Source organism: Tyto alba, unplaced genomic scaffold (assembly GCF_018691265.1).
Source record: "Tyto alba isolate M040663 unplaced genomic scaffold, T.alba_DEE_v4.0 Super-Scaffold_45, whole genome shotgun sequence".
NCBI lineage: Eukaryota > Metazoa > Chordata > Aves > Strigiformes > Tytonidae > Tyto > Tyto alba.
In genome coordinates this window covers 10737481-10754189 of record NW_024881321.1, presented here as the reverse complement: position 1 = coordinate 10754189, position 16709 = coordinate 10737481, and positions in this window count along the sequence as shown.

The following is a 16709-nucleotide window of genomic DNA, read 5'->3' as shown; positions in this document are numbered from 1 at the left end:
CCAGTGACAGAGAATAAGAAATGAAACATTTTAAAAATACAGTTACATACACTATAATTCTGTTCTTTTATGTACCCTCATGTACCCTGTAATATGTATTCTAAAAATGCATTAAGAATAGATTAAAAATTAATAATAGGATTTTTAAAAAGGGACAAGAAAAAGCCTATGTCAGCATCCAAGGCTTATCATGAAACTTCTCTCAGAACTCAAAGTTAGTAGCAGAAGCAATTTTTTTTTTTTTATTAAATTATATTTGTACTGTGTCTTACACAGTGAATCTCTGGTCCATAGCTGTAACTCCTTGTCTGTCACTGTATGATGGTGTTGTTGAGTAAATGGTACACAAATAACCACTGTGTTCTGGATGATCAATCCAGAACACAGCCCTCAGATGTTTTACTTCCTGAAAACAGAATCTGACCATTGCATCTGTCAGAAATCAATGTTCCTGACCAATTAACTTATTTAAGCTCTTTCAAACTGTGTGCACAAGCAAGAACACTCTCCTTCCCTTTTCAGTGCAATAAACCAGGCTCCCAGGGAAGAGTACATACTGCTTAGCATCTGAGTTGTAAAAGTACCCGTCAGAATCCAGAACATGAAATAGTCTGTGTACAGTGTGCCTAAATGTTACATAAAATATGAAGTAGTCCATAATTGCATGCTTATTTAGTGCATAGGACAAAATGATGTACTTTGTTACACAGATTTCAGTGGAGCACTGAGTAGCAGCTGGTTTTGAATGAACGTTCTTACCACAGAGTAATGGAGAATTTCTGAATTTAGTTATGTTTAGCATTCAACCAAAACTTTACAACTTTACCTTTTCTGTAGCTTGTTTTTTTGGAGGATAGAGGTTATTCTTGGAATGTGATGTTCACTGTCATATTTGAAGTAGAGCTGTCAAAACAAATGCATCAGGTCATGCAGCGAGTGGTTTATCTCTGAGGAAACATTAGAATAGAGAGAAATCTGGTCTCAGAGATAGACTAGTAATTAGGTATTGATTGCTTTCACTAACACATTGTGTACAATTCTAAACAAATACAAGATCATTTCTGACTCCTTTCTTTTAAACTCAGATATTTGTCAGTGCATTCATTTGAAAGATTACAAAATATGAAGCAGTTTTTACAGCTGATTCACTTGGGCTTCAATTGATTGGGTTGCTATAAAAAACCTCCATTTGAAGGAAATGTCAAAAGAATCAACAACATTTCAGCTACTGTCCACAACTGAGACTTTTAGTTTAGACTGCAAAAAAAAACAATTAGCTTTTAAGGGGGGGAGAGAAACTATCCCTCCTTAAATTTGCAACAAAAGTTGGAGAGTCAAGAGGTTTTGTCCTGACATTGGCTTCTTGCAATTAATAGATCTAATCAACCTGCATATCATAGAATCATAGAATGATTTGGATTAGAAGGGACCTTAAATATCATCTATTTCCAACCCCTCTGCCATGGGAAGGGACACCTTCTACTAGGTCAAGTTGCTCAAAGACCCATCCAACCTGGTCTTGAACACTTCCAGGGAGGTGTGTGCTGGGTTTCTGTGGCAGGGTTTTTGGTAATGGAAGAGGGAGCTACAGCAGTTGCCCTCTGTGAGAAGCTTCTCCAAGTCGGAATCACCTCTGGCCAGGGTAAAACAATTAGTGATGGTGGATCTGCCTCTGTGACAACATATTTAAGAAGGGGAACCTGAGAGGGGGTGGGGACTTGTGAGAAGGTGTTGGGAGAAGTACGAACACCTAAATCAGGGGAAGGAAGGGGAAGGACGTGGGGGAGGTACACTGGAGCAGAACCCCCCTGTATCCCATGGTGAGATGGCAGGACCATCCGCCTGACACCTATGGAGGCCAGCGGTGGAGCAAAGGCCGACCTGAAGCCTATAAAGGAGCCCATTCCAGGAGAACCGTCTGCACTTAAAGGAGGCCAGGACTCTGAGGGGAGAAGTGGTACTTGCTGTTGTAGTTCTATGCTGGGAGGACTGAAACACATGGGAGTGACCCATGCTGGATCAGCATGGGAACAGTTGCATCCCGTGGGGAGGACTCACTGTAAAGAAGGTTCATGGAGAACTGTGTCCCATGAGAGGGGAGCCACATGGAGCAGGTGAGGAATGTACAAAGTTCATCCCACCTCCCGAGAAGGAAGGAGCAGCAAGCTGACTGTAACCCCCATCCCCTGACCCCTGTGCCCCTGGTGTTTTTTGGATGTGGTGGCACTTCTCACTGTCACACCTTTTCTGTTAAGTGTTTTTGTTAGCATTTGAATGAAAGTGATGTTCTTTCTTTTTTTTCTTCTCCTCATAAGTCTGTCTTTTACCCATGACCATAGTGGGTGAGCACCCCTCCCTGTCCAAATCTGGATTTCTGAACCAATTTTCTTCATTTTCTTATTCCCATTCCTGAGAGGAGAAGGGATGAGTGGAGAGCTGCATGATGCTCAGTTGCCCTCTGGGATCAAAACATGACAAGGGGGCATCCACAACTTCTCAGGGCAATCTGTTCCAGTTTCTCACCAACCTCACAATAAAAAATTTCTTCTTTATATCTAATCTAAATCTACCCTCTTTCAGTTTAAAACTCATCCTATCACTACATTCATTTTTTTCCAGTAGACCCCCTTTAAGTACTGCAATGTCTCTATAAGGTCTCCCTAGAGCCTTCTCTTCTCCAGGCTTAACAACCCCAACTCTCTCAGCCTGTCTTCATAGGGGAAGTGCTCCAGCCCCTGGTCATCTTTGTGTCCCTCCTCTGGATGTGCTCAAGCAGGTCCATGTCCTTCTTATGTTGGAGGCCCCAGAGCTGAACACAGTATTCTAGGTGGGCTCTCATGAGGGAGCAGAGTAGAGGGGGAGAATCACCTCCCTGGACCTGCTGGCCACTCTTCTCTTGATGCCACCCTGAATATGGTTGGCTTTCTGGGCTGCAAATGCACATTGCTGGCTCATGTCCAGTTCTCCATTCACTAGTACCCCCAAGTCCTTCTCTGCAGGGCTGGTCTTAATCCACTCTTTGCCCAGCCTGTATTTGTTCTTTGGATTGCCCCAACCCATGTGCAGGACCTTGTAATAAGCCTTACTGTATTTCATGAGGTTTGCATGAGCCAACCTCTCAAGCCTGTCAAGGTCATCCCTGTGTTCCTCTTTTCTACTTCTGTGTACATGGTTAATTGAGATAGTCAAAGGATGTGTTGCAATGCTAGCACCTACACAAACTGCCCTGTAAATGACATCTCTGTGTACAACGGCTCCCTTTACTGTGAAGAAACAATATTCTAAAACTTTTGAGCTGAGCCAGGTCACAGACAACATATCTGGCTCCTCAGATGGGAAAGTACAATAGTCTCCAACTCAAGTTTGAGCTCAGTGAAGAAAATTGCTCCAACAATTGCCTTAGTGAGCTCCAATCACATATACAGGTAGCACCTCAGAAGAGTATGGTCCTTACAGTCAAAATTCCAGCTTTGCTTTTTCATTTTAGAAAGAGGTAAATTTAATAGTGTTTCATAACTGTGCACCATGGCAAACAAGTCCCCTGAAACTCCTATTCCACTTTCTTAACTGATGGGCTGGCTCTTATGGATCAAAATACACCTACCCTTTCAGTGCTGGTGTGTAAGACTGAAAAGAGTGGTAAAGACAACATTATTTGTCACCTGCAGTCCTACCTGCATAAAGATAGTCAGAATCAAGGTTTTACTAGGTGCCACAGCTAAAGGAGCTGCTGGAATCTATTATAACATATACTGCATCAGAGAAAGATTTTATCAAGTTGAAAGTTATGTGAATGGGTGGAAAGCAAGATTATAGAAAAACGTGGACAACATATATATTATATTTTTATTTTCCTTTACTCATTTCTTCTGTGGTCTCTAACTGTGATAATTCCTGAGTCTCTTTCAGGTATATTCTTTGTTGCTAAATTCTTTCATGGATACAAATGGAGACTGAAGGTTTTGGCTATCTTATTAATTTTTTGCTTCATTGCTGAGTGTAAACAAGGTTGTCACTCCAAAACAAAACTGTTTGTTGGTGATTTATCAAGAAAACAGTCAGTTTTAATGCAGATAGAGAATAGTTGTGATTTTGTTTGCAACATGCGGTTACATATGATACCTTGAAATACAAAGGACCTAATTCTGCTTCCAATTAACAGCAAAACTCTCATTGACTTAAAGATCAGCAAGACCAGGCCCTAATTTACCAACCCTTGTAATTCCCTGATTAAATTTTCAACGGCCAGATGTTAAACTGATTTGCAAGTCTTTGATATCCTGCTGAAGTCAGTGTACAGGTTGGCAAACTGTTTCTTTGGCTCTTCATTAGGATCATGAAAATTCTCTAGCTGATCATATTGGTCTTTTCCTTGTCATACAGCAGAGAATTCCAGTCTGTGATTCCAAGCTTGTCATGCAGTGTCTTTTCCTCTCACTTCCATCACTTTTCCCTGCAGACAAAAGCCATCTCTAAATATCAGAAAGTTCTAGTTGAAGAACATCACTTCAAATATATATCCCTAGGTGTAAAACAGTTGAATCACCACAAAGGAATGCAGAAAACAAATTAACTGCATGAAGTAGCCATTAAAGACAAACTGAAATCCCTGAACTTCTTAATTATCTCCAATAAAAATTGTTGCTGTGCAATATGAGAAAAGACAGACAAATTATTTACAACTGCATACATTAATAACACTATGATAATAATAATGGTGTTGCTGCCTGTTTATAATCTACTTTCACATACATTTTCCTATCAGAACAATAAATTACATACAAATTTGCAAGACCCCATTGCAAATTTTTGAGACCTGAGACATCAACATCAGAACTAATTTTTTCTACAAGCTGTTACTAAGTGAGGAGGAAATTTTATGTTCTGATTCAAGCAAACAAAGATTTTATGCTCATAAACCCATTTTATTCTTATATAGACAGATTTACATATACATACATGTATATGTGTATATATGCGTATATATATTTATATAATTTTTATATATTTTTATATATATACTTGTATATTATATACATATATATATATGCACACATTTATACACATCCACACACATATATATACATATATTTATCTGGGCTGTGTCTGGACTAACAAGTGACTCCATGGCACACAGACAGTATATGCAGTGGGTGCCATGATATCCCTTACTAGTCAAAACTATCTCAGTTTGAATCTGAAAGAGTAAATCTGGCCCACATACAAAGGATTTCTTGCCATGGGAAGGAAGGAAAAGAGGCTTATGAGCAAAAAAGAACAGGATACAAGGAAGGTTTTGTTGTACAGACATTAACAAAGCATTCATTAATAACATATAGGAATCTTTGCACAGGGTAACACCTATGTGAGGAGAGAAATCCTGTTAGCAGTCTATATGATGACAGGAGTCTTTATTGCAAGGGTCTTTGCAATGGTATCTTCAACCAGAATGGGTGACAGTCTAAAACCACTGTTCTGATAATTTCTGATGCCCATCTGCCCCATGGTGACCTGTAAGTACTCCAGAACAAGTATGATCCATCACTGTTGAGCACCTTAAAATATTTACAAAACACCTCCCTGTGTACAAAACACTGTCCTATATGACCATTTCTGCATCTTCAGCAAAGTTTCTAATGAGTACTTACAAATGCCCTGTCTAAGTTCACTCAGTTATACAGCAGAAACTGGTTGGACAAATCTCTGGAATGTTCATATTCTCCACCCAACTCACTGAAGCATACAAATGGTGACTATTAATTTCTCTGGACACAGCAGGAGATACTCAGGAAAATCTCTGGTCCAGTCCAAAATTCTTGCTTGAAGAACTCCTATAGCCGTTAGTGAATTTTTTTGTTCTGACAGTAGTTACAAATTCAGTCTCAAAATCATCATCCATGCATGGACTAGCAGGGAGTTCCTGGACCACCCAGAGAATCTGGACATTCCTGGTCTAAGGATACAAATATCAGTCTCTAATATCTAGATTATGTTTGTTCAAGGATAAATTTAGATGACAATCTTCCCTTCTGAATTTCCCCCAAATTACCTTCTACATCTGCCACTAAGAGAAACTATCTTACTGCTCAAGGTCAAAGAGAAACAAGAAAATTATTCTATCATTTCTGAAAAGTCCAAATCCCAAGTCTTCCCCCGAGGTTGCTTTGCTTTTGTTGCTTTGCCCTGGGGTGTCCATAGGTACCATGGATGAGGATTCTTCTATGTGCATACATGTCTGTATACATGTCTATGTGCATACAGTCAGGCAGAGTGGCTAGGTTTCAGTTGGTTTTGCAAGACATCTGTGGCTGTATGGTCTCTGTATCAGCTTTCTGAAGTGAAGTTTGGGGTAAATAGATATATGGCAAAGGAGTCCAAAGTGGCAGAAACTCAGAAGTAGAATTTACTGCAGGTATCCTGGATAGTAAACTGTTATTGAATTTAGAAGCTACAAGAATACCCACAAGATTGCCTTCTGCCCTGTTCTGTTCCTTTTGGTAAAATGTGTACCAAAACAAACAAACAAACAAACAAACAAAACAAACAAAACAAAACAAAACCAAACAAACAAACAAACAAACAAACAAACAAACAAACAAACAAAAAAACAGAAAAAAAGATATGTGTTTTCCTTTATATCACTAGTAACTGTAGACCATAAAATAAATAAGGAGTCTCTTTGGGGTGATAATAGTTGAGAAATAATAGAACTGTTTCACGTCTTTCCAATTAACCTGTTTTCTGTCAGAAAATGCTTGTCTCATGAAATTAAAATATTTTGCTGCAAAATATCAATTTTTATCATAATTGCCAAGAGGATATTATCAAAGTTTCTTTTCAACTTTATTGCTCCAACATGTATGAAATATAGTATAATTGAGTGATGGAGACAAAACAAAAATTTAAGACTTAATCCAAACAAAATCCCTCGGCAAGATAAACTAAACATTTGCTTTACAACAAGAATAAATTAAAATGGTTTAAACTTTCTATCATATTTTAAAATGAAAGTTCATCTTAATATCTCACACTATGGTGCTGAATGTAAATTTTGTATTCCAGTCAGCTCAACCACTGTGTTGCTTTTAAAGGTCTATAGATTGTCTAACTAGAACTTCTCTATCAAGAATCTAAACTTTTATATTTGGAAAAAGGAGAATAAATCAAACTGAGATAGTACCTGACAGTGCTTTTTATCTCTTTACAAGTTACAAGTGATAGCATTTCTTCTCATTTATATACAGAACAGCTGGAGCAAACCAGTTTTAGTTTTTGGTATCATGAGTTATACATTTTAAATAACTCCCTTTCAGTGTCTTTTCCACAGGTTAAAATAAACTAACAGACTAGCAACTGCATAATGATGGATTCACTAAACAGCCCTTAATTTTTACAAATTAGGGTCTTGAAATCAATGGTAGTTGCATCAGGCCCTAAATCAAACTGAAAATTTACAAAGGTTTCAGAGGATGTTGCAGTTTCACATTTTGTAAAACAAGTGGAAACTGTAACTTCAAGCATGTAGTTCAGGATCTGAAAGTGAGAGTTCATCGTATTGAAATGGGGGAACTTTCAAATATTTTTTTTTACTGGGGTATTTCAGTCATTAGCATCACTGTTTAAGAGCTTTATGGAACACTTTGGAGTTTGTAACATCCTTTTTACTTTATGTGGTTAAAAGGCAGTCTTTAATTTGTGACATCTCAGGAGTATTGTATTTACTTAGTTAAGGTCAGATAGATAATTCTGTGTATGAGTCAGGGTGGAAAGGAAAGGGTTTGTGGTATTTTTTTTTCTCTATTTTCTATGATCTTTCTACCACAGGAGCTCTTTTTGATTCAATAATGACATTTGGTGTTAATCCCAGAGGAGTAATAATTTTGCCTAAAGACTAAACTGAGTGAGTGGTGATCTTCCTTGCTGTCAATGACCTATAGATGACATTTTGTACCTAATTAATTAGATGTCTTTCTTTTGAAAGAAATGGCGAATCATGCATAATTAGAAGAAGCATCAAAGTTGGAGCCACTGGCTCATTAATCTAATGGAGCTAGCCTATGGCACTTAAAGACCATTTGTATTGCTCATGATGTTTGTGTCACTTTATGAGCAATTAGCGCTCTATGTAAGACTGATACTCTTGATAGTTTTACTTTTTCTTACACTCAAATAAAAGATCTAGATTAGTTTATAATACAGTACAAGCTGTAACCTCTAACACTCATAATCATTCAGGCACTAGAAATTTTACAATATGGGCAAAGATTATCTGGAATCCAACACTGATTTTTCTTTTCTTTAGGCTCAATAAAGTATGGAAAAAATATCATAGAACTGTAGAATTCACAGAAAATAAAATTAAACAAATGATACATTGAAGGAAATGTCAAGTTCTGTGATGCATTTTTCAGTGACTTTTTTTGAGAACCCAGGAGTGATGACCTTAATGTGGGGCACAGAGTCCTGTGTAAGAGTAAAAATGGCATTTTGTTTATTTATCTGTCTTCTAAATTGACTACTATTAATTAAATTTTCTATTTATCAATAGTTTTGAATTATATATACAGATTTATGACATACTGGATTTTTACAAACCAGATACATTAGCAGTCTTCCTGGAGCCAGTCCATTCTCAACACAAGTGTTCCAGAAGCTAAAACCACTTTCCACCCAAAACTTGCCAGATTGGTCTATAATCCCTGATAATTATTTCTCTAGAGAGTCTGACTACTTTGGCTTTGCTAGGATTTGTTCCCATAGAATGCCTGCTTGTCTCTTACTATAACTATGTCTCACAGAAAATAATCGAAGAAAGCTAAATTGTACATTATGATACTATGCAGCATGCTTAAAAACACATTCAGCAACAGCTTTGGAAAATTATACACCACTGATAGTTTAATATTTTAATTTATACTAATCCATTACCTACATGCCTGGGACGTTCAACATACATATTTGGATATGAGTATCAATATATTTGTATGCAGGCATCTTACATATGCTATAGCTGAACAAGTAAGTGTATATTTTCCAAAAAATAGCTATCCAAATATACATCTTAAAGCTTAAAATTTCTATATTGTCTTTGCATTCATCTTTTTGTACAACTCCACTATAAATGTAAAGTCTACTAAGGAGCTTTACATACAAGTTTTTGCTGAATCAGTGAATATCATTTGGAAATTTTGTGGCTTATAAATTTTGTGCTTAAATCTTTATGGTGACATCTAAAACACCCCCAGGCAAAAACTATATTACAACCATATAACTATGCAGTTTTATAGTTCTACAGTTTTTAGCCAGCAACCTTATTCTCACTGTTTGGCTCAGTACTTATTTTACAAAGTGGCTATGTCTGTAGTGGGAAAGTAAATAGCACTGGAGAATCCTTTTGTTAGTACAATTAAACAGTTAAAATAATCCTCAACAAAGTTTTGATCTGGGTCAAGTATCAGTCTCCCAAAGAGTTTTAAACCACAGTATTAAAAAAACCTCTTAAGTGCACTCTTTTCCCGCAGAACTAGAGAACGGGTCCCTGACTTTCTTTTGTTTACTAGGATAGTTGTAGCTCTTTATTTTTGTGTGATAATAATTTAATGCTGTGCTATTCACGGTAGTCATAAAAAGTAGAGACATAGATGTTAATCTTTGTTCTTCACCAAGACTGGACTTTATAAATCAATAAGACAGACTCTGCCCACTTCAACTAACAGAGAATCTGAGATCAATAGGGTAGTCTTCCCTCCATGTGATCTTAGCCATCCCACGATGTCTCATTTATTCTCATTTACTGGCTCCCAATTCACATCCTTGTTCTTTCTGAGAACTCCAATCCTCTTCTGTATCTATATTCATGGCCAGGAAAAATCTTCTCTACGCTTTTCTTAGTCCAATCTCCTCACCTTCTGAAGAACATCCACCTATAATGTTAATTTTGTTTTTCCCTTTTCTCTTATTCTTTCATTCCCCAGTTGATGACTTTGCTTCCCACTAACACTCCATCTTTGTTTCTTCATACAGTTTCTTTCTAATGCTTTTCATCTATTAAATCATAAAGTTTCTAATGCTTGATTAAACTAAGTTTCCTGAGAGAACTGAGGAATCTCCAAGAGAAGATATATTTTTGTCTTCTTGCAGTACAGTATTTCATACCCCCTGTCCCATCTTTCATTATTTTTTCTTTCTGCTTTATTCTCCCTTTTCCCCATTTTTTCCTTCCTCTTCTCCTTCCCCTTCCCATTGTCTTTTTCCTTGTCTTGCCTCATGTTCAGAAACAAAAATATCTGTTTTCTGTCTAAAAGTGGTTGCCCGGGCTGATGTGAATGCCTGGTAACAAAAAATACTACTAGATACATATAGACTACTTTTTTTAATGCAACAGTAGCATAAATTGGTATGTAAATTGCATACGTAATAAATTGACAGCAATATCTGTTTCCTTCAGGCTACAATAACTCCTGTGTGGATTGTCTTTTAACCCAAACCTCTCTCTTCTGACTTTAGACTCTTTCAGAGCATCACTGTCTCATGGATGTAAATAAAGGATGATTCATTAATGGACTGATGCAAACAAGTGTATTTTACAGAGGAACAGAACAGAAAACTGTGTTCCTCACTCCTGGCACTTACATGGGGCAGTAATGTTATTGAAATAGGCCAAGGTATTTTTGGAGCTAACAGAGCTTTATGTCACAGTTCATTCTGTGTTCTTACTGCAAACTTCAGAAATGTACATTTACCAATGTCTTGAGTGACATCTCCTGGAGAATGTAAACATGGTCACTTACAGTAATTAGTAAGCTGTGACAAGATATTTGCAGATTCCACTCCTGCAATTTTGATTTTGGCAATGGGAAATTTATGCAGCAATTTTATTTCATTTTCAAGTAAAACTGGATCAAGATACAGAGGTTTTGTTCCTCTCACAACAGTGTTAGCTGAGTTGACTCAAAGCCCTTGTCTAGTGACACAGTAACAGCCATAAAACAATGCAACAATTTGTCTCTATTTTACATCTTTGAATAGGAGTCTCATGAGTGCTATGTAACCTTATCCTTCCTTCTCTGACATTGGGGTAAATCAACAGAGACTCTACAGAAACCCATAAAGCTGAGACTGACAAAATTTGTTTAAAGAAAAATCAGGCCAATACAATGTGAAGAATTAACAGATTAAATTAATGTAACCTGTAAAGAAGAGATGACTCCTCCCTGTGCTGTGATCTCCTGACCTCTTTAGGGTATGTCTTTCTGCATTATGCAGTGCACAGTAGAACTAATCCAGCATAGTTAACAGCTAGGAAATGGATTAAATTAACATGCTGCCAGGAATAATGTGTTTTCCGTTAACCAGGTTAGCTAAATTAAAAGAAACTTTGTTATTTCACTACTGTGCACCAAGGACATATACTTAAGGTCAGAAGTGGTAACAGAAGGGGCAGCTATTCCATTTCATGTGCTCACAGAAGGTAAATGCAGGTTGAAAATATAATGCATCATTATTCTCTCAACTCATCCCTTAATCACTTATATTTGAATTTTATTTTATTGATCACAAACATGAAGATAGAGTCTTTCAACAAAAAAATGGTTCACTGTTTTGTTTAACTCTTTCTATTATATTCACAGAGCTGTTGCATACTGCTACAGAAGGAAAAAGCATGCAAACTTGAGATATGAAGAAAGTAGATGAAATAATGTCACCACTTAGCTGGAAGTGAAGAAGGAAGAAGAATATATTAGTATAATAAACCTTCAATTATCAAGAGAATTCTGTAGCAAAATCTCCTTTTTTCTTCCCCAAAATGAGACCACAATGATTATTCATGGTCACTAGCCTAGCATAGAGGACAGTTTTGGTTCTAAGTCTTTGGTTTGAGTCCCTTCTTCACCTCATTCAGAGTAAAGACTCCCATATGATATACTGACTGAAAAGAAGTTGAAACTAAATTTTTGTTCATTACTAGACTCCAGAACATGCATAGATGCATAGATAAAAAGTCAATCACATATATGTAGGTAACTCCATAGAAATGAAAATGTTCCTGACAGATCTAGTAATTTTATTGAATAAATTCTAAGGCAAATAATTGTTCCTTCCATAATTACCCAAACAGCATTATGTATACTGAAATACATAGACATTACAGAATTTTACATGCAGTGGAAAATTGGCTGCTGTGTTTCAACTAATGCAAGTAAAAAAGACAAATTTCATTTCATGTTGTACCTGTTCCATATATGGTACTATGAAACAACAGGATTAAGTTTGGGCATGGGTTTTGCATGTAGAAATGGACGCTGTTTCATTTAAATGTTGCTCATTTCTTATACAGTTTTTCAGATTGTTGCATAGAGGATGGACTACTCAGATTTATTATTTGAAGTGCCTCCATTAGCTAAATTCAACATTTTAAAATGAGTCTGAGTCACTACTGCTTTCTGTCATTTTTTGCTGTTGTAATGCCAGCCTGAGAGCACAATGTAGACACTTTTAATCATTCCAGAAACAGACAACAGCAGTTGCCTCTGAGAAATCTTTGCAGGACAAAACTTGTAGTATCAAAGCATACTACATTATAGCCCATTGTAGTATTTCTTTATGAAGGTATATCAGAAGGAAATATCAGACAGAAATCCCAAACTCTAATTCACGTGGAGAGGAGAAATGAATTCATAGTAATTTAAGAGGTATTTCAAGTTGCAATTTGCAATTATGATGATTAAGGAAAGTGTATAACTTCAGGCTTCTAACTAAGGCGGTCTTTGTAACTGCCTGGACTATCTACATGTCTGCATTTTCTACACTGAGAACGTGGGAGAAACTATGTCCCCCAGTTTTAGGTTCTCTGAATCAATCCTAAGTGGATCACCTCTGGTCACAGTAGAAAAATAGTAGATTTTGTGAGTATATAGGTTCTTCCTCTGTTTTCCCTGGTCCCCAGTCAGTCTGAAAGTGTAATATGAAGGCTCCTTAAGGTGATTCAAGATTTTGCTTAAATAACAATGTGGTTAAGCAATAGTATACTGGCTGAAAATTTTTAAAAAGCCTAAGCCAGTCAGGTACCCAGATTGGAAAAGAAAATAAAAATCAAAAGAATTAGAGCCTAACACCTGTGACTGACTTAGAAATTTCCAGTCACGAAACTAGCAAATCCACTTGCCTAAAACCATGAAGAAATACTCCAGTGTACTGGCCTTGCTAGGATAAGGTTGGTTTTCTTCATAGCATATCATAGGGTTCTGTGTTTTGGATTTGTGACCAAAACAGTACTGATAAAATACCTATGTTCTAGCTTCTGCTGAACAATGTTTTCACATCGTCAAGGTATTTTCTGCTTCTCGCTCTGTCCCCCTGATGAATATATTAGGGGTTGCACAAAGTGTTGGGAGGAGACACAACCAGGCAGATGACCTTGAACTGACCAAAGAGCTATTTTATACCATATACCAGCCTGATCAGCAATAAAAGTGAAAAGAGAGGTCTTTGAGGAGGTTAATGATCTTTTGCTTGGGAGCTGGCTGGGCATCTGTCTACTCATGGGAGGTAGTGAGTGTTTTTTACAACTTGATTTGTTTTGCTTTATTTCTCTCTTCTTCCACTTACCCTTTGATACAGGGCCTAGATAGGAATAGGGGATGTAAGGGTTAATGTGGGAATAGCGAGAAGGGGATGAGGAGGGAAATAGTCGAGATAAGAGTTTGCTTAGCTTGTACCAGATAGATATTGCTGTGTTTGTGTTGCTCAACCACTATCTCCTGTTTAAGTACAAAGCCCCCTCCACCCCTAAGTAAGTGGGTGCCAGCAGAAGATTACCCCACAACCGGCACAAACCTGCTCTGCGGTCCAGGAGACTGCGCAGGAATTCGGGGTGAAAAGTTCAGCACTGAGGAAGAGGAGATACTTCCTCCCACGACCACCGCCCAGCCCTTCACAACCCCTGCCCAGGACCAAAGGAACTCACTGCGCAGACTCAACTGGGAGGAGATTATGGAAATGCTAATTTTAATACGAAGCGGGGATAGGTGATGCATATGTATAGGCGTATTGCGAAATATTATGAATATGTAATCATTTGCTCTATAAATCTAAGGCAACGGTGCCATATGGTGATACACATTAGGAGGAGCAATCCCCTGTGTGCCCAGCGCTGAATAAACATACCTACTTTACAATCTATCAGATTGTGGAGTCTGTTTTCCGCACGTCACCTTCCCTTATTAAACTTTAGCATTTTGGATTTTTTTTTTTTTAATTTTGGATAATGATGTTTTTTGCTTTTACTCTTCCTTTCCACTTCCCCTGTTCCACTGGGGGTGAGTGGGGAAAGTGAACAAGATGCTGTGTGGTGCTTAACTGCCCATTGATGTTAACCTAAAACAGCCAGCAAGTTTTAAGAATTACATTGGCTTACAAAACAGAGATTTACAAAAAATTATGATTTTGTACAATCTTTTTTTCCTGATTCCAGAATTGATAAACAGGTTTGGATTTGCTTTTTTTGTTTTTGTTTTCTTTGCTGCTGCTTTACAAAACAGAATCAGATTCATAGTAGGAACAGTAATAGCTTTTCAATTCATGAAAAAAGAGGGCATCAGATAGTCATGTGAATCTTTGTAAAATACATCATGTATCAAGAGATATGGAACAAGTCTACAAGGTATGACAATATTGCAACCCCAATCCCTGTCAGAATTATCAGTGAGAATACAAATTGCCTTTTATCTGAACAAAGAGCTGATCGGGTGTTTGGGAAAGAATGCACTTCTAAATCATACTGCCAAATGCACCTCCCCACTGTGTTGCAGGATCCTCTTGAAAGTCTTGTGTCACAGCAATTGCCACTGAAGTGCAGTGCATAAGGTTTCTTTCACGGAACTAGTGCAAAGTATTCAAGCCACTTGACTTCAAATGCATTACAGGCACTCACTAAATGATCATCCCTTCCGTATTTGGTCTATTCTTTATTACTAGCACTCAAATACTACAATGGATGTTGAAAGATAAAGACACAAGTGGAAGGCTGAGAAGTAGGTGCTACATTCATACTGCTTCTTTCAACCTGTCATGGATTAATTAAGCCCCACACAGCTGCTTTCTCACTCCCCCCTAGAAGGATGGGGGAGAAAATTGGAAGGGTAAGTCAGAGAACTTGTGGGTTGAGATAAAGACAGTTTAATAAGTAAAGCAAAAGCCATGCACACAAGCAAAGCAAACCAAGGAATTTATTCACCATTTCCCACCAACAGGCATGTGTTCAGCCATCTCCAGGAGAGCAGGGCTACATCACATGCAATGGTTACTTGGGGAGACAAAACACTGTAGCTACAAATGCCTCCCCCTTCCTTCTTTTCCCGGTTTAACATGCTGATCGTGATGTCATATGGTATGTGATATCCCTTTGGTCAGCTGGGGTCAGATATCCCAGCTGTTTCCCCTCCCAACTTCTTGTGTACCCCCAGCCTGTTCACTGGTAGACTGGGGTGAGAGTCAGAAAAGGCCTTGACTCTGTAAGCACTGCTCAGCAATAACAAAAATATCTCTGTATTATCCATACTGTTTTCAGCACAAATCCAAAACTTTGCCCTGTACTAGCTACTATGAAGAAAATCAACTCTATCTCAGTCAAAACCAGAACATTCCTCCACACCTCTTTAGCACATCCTAAAACCCATATGTGTGGTCTAAGAGCCTCTCCACATACCCTGGGATTTTCAACTCTGTCTGCTCCAAATGGCACAATCATGTGTGTTAAGGTGCAGATCCTAGATAAGGGTATATATTTAAATCTCAAGATACCTCAAAGCCTGTAAACAGATTAAATACTGAGGTCCTCTGAGCATAAATGAAAACATTTTTTTCTTCTTTCTACCTGAATGACATGCCTGTAGCTAAATACTGGGGTGAATAGTAACATGGACACAGAGCAAAAAGACAGTTAATTATAAAAACCAGTGGAATTGATGGGACAATGATAACTGAAGTTCACCTGTTCCTGTAGCCAACTCCCCACCACGAAAGTTTCTTCATCCTCCATTGCCTGTCTGTCCTCATCACCAATTCTGCCATCTGTGAGAGGCTGTGCCGACGGACTCTTCACAGTGCAGAGATAAGGATAATTTGAGTCAGCAGCAATTTGCGCATATCTCTGTGCCTCCCAGAGGAACAGTGATGCCTTCCACTGTTTATAGAATACTTTAAAACTTGCTACCATTGCCTGAAGTGTTCATTATCTAAACCTAGACAATGCCACACACTGGATTGTGGGATAAAAATAATAGTGAATGCTCTAATAATGACACCCTTTGGGCCTTATCCAGATTAAGACTCTGATCGGCCTCATCCAGATTAAGACTCTGATCCTACAACTTCTTACATGAAGGTTGAAGGATCGAGCAAGTGTGTGTCCACATAAATTTTTAAGATGTTTTGATAGAATAAAATAAAATCAATTTTTTTATCTCTCTTTTTAAATCTCAAAGTTCAAGATTTTCTTCAAAGTTTTGGAAACAGTATCTCCTTTAGATTCTAAGAGGATATTCTTATGTGTGATGATTCAAATATTTCTACAGACTTTGTGAGAGAATGGATGAGCTCAATTCAGTTATTTAAATCACCATTTGAGATTAAGTATCTCACACAGCCTTAAGGTACCAGCCAAGAGCAGTGTGAGCCTCTCACAGGTTTGGTACAGTATTTACGTCTCT